Genomic DNA, 4,525 nt, shown 5'->3' on the forward strand with positions numbered 1-4,525 from the left:
CTGTGAAACTATGTCCTCCATAGCATAAGCCAATCACCTTCCTTCCACACAGCACCAAATGGTAGCTCACCAGTAGGTGGCATGAACCCCTAGAAAACAAAATGTCACAAAGGACGACATTGGAAGAGTAGAGAGAATCCTGCTTTCTTTTCTCCTAAGTGTCTCCACAGTGGCATGAAAAGCAATACAGAGATACTTCTGAATCCGCATACCCTAGCAAGACTCAGCTCATAAAACTACACTAGACATCAAGACCTCAAAAGGGTCCTTTGTCTCATACAAGACTTTTCTATGTTTCTGTGTACCTCTGTATGAATCAGGAGCAACTGATTTCAATCTTCTCCTTATTATCACTGTTATGTCTCAAGTCATATAATAACACCTACCATTAATTGAGCAGCTGATATTAATGTTCTATCTCAGATACTTTATACATATTATGTCTCAGAGAAGATCAATAACTTATTGAAGGTTACACAGTTAGGAAGTCAGGATGAGAATTTTTACCCAAGTCTACCTCAGGCTGAAGCATGTGTTTTTTCCTCTGCATGACACTTGCACTGGTGTCGCAGTACTTACCCACATGCCCTATCCACTCAACAAACATCTCATGACCACCCATTCATATGTCACATTATAGAGTGACCAGCTATCCTAGCTTGCCCAGCACTGAGAGGTTTACCAGGATGCCAGACTTGCAGTGCTAAAACTAGGAAAATCCCAGGCAAAATGGGAAGAATTGGTCATCCTAACCAACCTGTGAAGAGGTCTGGGTATGCAAACCCGGAGTGCAGGAGACATATGGAGCTATAAAGTGAGATCCTAAATGCAAAACTTTCTCTGAAAGTCACTGTATTTCACTTCTTGAGCACAATCCCGTGTCCCCTATCCTAACTGTGCCTAAACCTAAATGTGTTCTGTCCATGCAAACTCTTAAAATAACCGTGCCTTATACTCTATTTTACACTCCCACCTGTCAGCTGGGAATCTGCCAGAACCTGGGTAGCAGGTTTTCCCAGTCATCTGCAGGTCTGCATCATCCAATCTAATACCCTGCCTGAGATAGAGGAGGGATTGAAGCTTAACAATGCATCCTTTAACTGATTTTGCTCTTTGATCCACCTAATACCTAAATCTCTTGAGAACAAATTAAGACTTAATGAAAAGTCTTGAGTTGTTGTTGCTTTGTTATTGGCCTCTAATTCCAAACCCAGTAAATCTCTTATCAGCCTAATGGCAATATCTCAACTCTCGTACATGGTTCTTGATCTTCTCTTATAACTTTACAAGTCTACATGCTGGTGACAATACAAATAGGGAAGGCTGTTGACTGAGGGAACACTTAATCTAAAATTATATTCTGAAGTATGTGAAACCTGATCCTGGTCTCTGTTTCTCACTCAGAGTTGACCACAGGGTTCAAGTGGGCTGGACAATGGGGCCTCCAACTGTGGTAAACTACAAAACCAGCATCTCCCACTGATCCAGGCCCATGTTGGGTTCCAGAAGCAGCATCTCCAAGCATCTAAATCTCTTGGACACTTTTTATCAGGAGGAAATCTAAACGTTTACAGTGCCAAAACCAAGATACATTATTTGGCCGGAATATTGAGCATCCACATGGATGCAAACCAAAAACTCTGCCTACCAGATGACCCCCTCTGGGAGTCAAGGGTCTGTTTTGGAGTGGTCTTATGCTGAGATTTAGCCTGTTCAAAATAAAATGAGATGCAGCAGCCATACAGGGCCATTGCCATGCACTATGGGTGATGGCTGCCTCCTGCATCAACTGACCTCTGCCAAGACTGTCACTTCCTTGTTTTAGCATCCCCAATAAATACCACCTCTTTTCCTCATGCAAGCACTGAATAAACTGAAAAATAAGACAAAGGAATGACAGATTATGGTTAGATTGAAAGATGTAGCTTAGTGAGCAAGAATATGTATGCCTGAAAGTCAGACATCACATCAGGCAGATTTGCACACTTCTCCCAAGAGAACTGGAGAAGACTTCTTCTTGGCGGAAGAGTGGAGAATTAATATTTTCTGCAGCCTTCCAAAGAGAAGAGGGAAAAAAAGAGCAGGGCTACTTGCACACAATTTGCTTTTCTTGAATTTACCAATCGGATAAATCACTCTGATATTCACTCACATCTTTATGAATAAGGAGATTGAAGGATAGGTAGGGGTTAGACTAATAGATTTTCCCCCACTTGAAGAAAACAACATATATGCCTATTAATTCCTGCTCCAGGCAAGAAGTAGTCTTGTTCCACTAAGACAAGGACACATGAATCAGGATTTTCAGAAAAAAGTGAAGCTCAATTGAGTGGTGAAAACTGCAAGTGCTCTAGGAAGAGAAGGGAGCAATGGGAAGGGATGATACGAATGGGGCAGGCTTCTGAGACAGGAAGACACCTCTGGCAGAAGGAGAGGAATGAGAATAATTTGGATAGCAAACAAAGGAAAGGATGATATTCCTGAAAAAGGAAAAAGCCAACCAGAATGGAGAAGTGCAGTGTGAAGGAGAGAGTGCAAATTTCCGACTCATAGGGGTGAGAATCAGTGGAGTATGTAGTGTTTCCACTTATCAGAGAAGCCAATGGCCTCAAGCTGAAAGCAATAGGGAGCCTCAGAGGTTCCTTGGCCAGAAGTAATAGGCTTAAACTGGGGTGAATGCATTTGGGAACCAAAATTACAACTAGTGAAAGCGTTTGGTTAAATGCATAATCAAGCTTTCTATCATGCCTAGAGTTTTCATACCTATGCAAACCAAAATTGTGACTCCACTCTCTGTAAAAATCACAAAGTTGTTATGAAAAACACTTGTTACCAGACATTTCTATTTTCCGAGGAAATTAAAATTTCTGGCAAGACAAAGCTTTTAAACTTGCTTTGGTGGGTGGCACAAAGCTACTGTAGGTACATGGTGGGTGCTCTGTGTCTGCCAGAGGTGCCCGTGAGGAAGGTCCCTCTGGCTGAGTGCTAAAAGCAGCTCCGATGAGGAGAGGCAGGAGTAGAGACAGTCATCTGCCACACCGTTGAAGGTGCCCTCTGGGTACTGTGCTCTCAAAAATCCCTCAGGAGATGCTTCAGCGTTGCCCAAAATATCCCAGGCACGATTTACTGGGTCAAAAGTTCAGAGTAAATCCTGAGGTTTGAAGCATTATTTAAATTCAACCTTCTATCATTAGACCAATGGGACCTTTCTCAAACACCCTCTCTCTCTAGCTGAGGAAAAACTGTGAGAGGAAAATTAGTCCTCAGTTGTCTTGGTGGCTCTGGTCCTCTGTCAGCCTTTTCCCTCCCCCACAGTGCTTCCTTTCATTAGTGTGGAATCTTCCCACCTTTTCCCCCATTTCTCCCCTTAATAAGCTACCTCAGAGAGGTTCCACTTCACTCTAGCTTAGATGATGATCAAGAGTCATTTGTGTTTGACACTCTTGAATTTCATCTTATGATGAAAGGCTTTTTCTCCATGAAAAGAATTTGAGCCCCTGGGAAGCTGAGGAGAGAAAGATTTCTGTAAAGAGCTTTCCAGAACCACAGACATTACCTCCAAGGACAGTAAGATCCTGACTTCATCCCCAGTCTCCACCTCTCCCTGTCATGCACATGGCTCTGCCCACACCTGTTCCTCCCAGGCACCAGTCAGGCTGCGTCACCCAGGGGCTGCTCTCTCTTCTGCCCCAGGGAGATGAAAACTGCAGCCCACCAGAGCTGCCAGACTTCCCTGGCCCCTTTCACTTTGATCTTCTCCTCACAGTCATTGTGAATGCCTGAGGATATCTGTGCCCTGAGGGCCTGCAGGGCAGTGCTGAGCAAGGGAGTCTCAGCCCTGCCTGTTGGAAGTGAGATCACAGAACACGGGGGATGAGGAGAATGTGGTGTACCCACATGTGGAGAACCTCAGGGTCTAGCTTGTCACTCATTGATTCAATCAACAAATCTGATAGGGTGTCTAAAATACAGTATCTACCTTCAAATATAAATTCCTATTCATTTATTCATCAACAAATCTAGCCAGATGGGGTCTGAAATAAAGTTTTCAAGAGCTTTAGATACCAGAATTTTAATATTGGGAGGGATCTTGGAAGCCATCTGCCCAAATTCTTACAACAGCAATCATCTTTCTAATATGCCTGACAGGCATTGAAATAGAGGCAGCCCATTTTTTCCATGGACAACACCAGGTCTTAGAAATGACTTTTCTATAGTAAGCCAAAATCTGCCCTGTCAGTGTATTTCTAATGTCTAGACTAGAGAGAAACCCCTATGCCCCACAAAAGTTCGTCAAATATGTACGTGATGGCTTCTTGACTGTCCTTATAGTCAGCAGCAACATCTGATGGTTGATTCACTCATTCCTTACTAAGAGCTATACTTCTGTGCCCTTCCCATTCCAGCTGCAAGGCTGGAGACATTCTCTGGGGTCTCAGGGTCCCCTGAGAAACGTGAGCAGATCTGCAGATGATGTCACAGAAGTGGATGCAGGATCATCCCAGTGCACAGAGGGGTTTTTGCT

Source organism: Pongo abelii, chromosome 13, assembly GCF_028885655.2.
Source record: "Pongo abelii isolate AG06213 chromosome 13, NHGRI_mPonAbe1-v2.0_pri, whole genome shotgun sequence".
Classification (NCBI taxonomy): Eukaryota; Metazoa; Chordata; class Mammalia; order Primates; family Hominidae; genus Pongo; species Pongo abelii.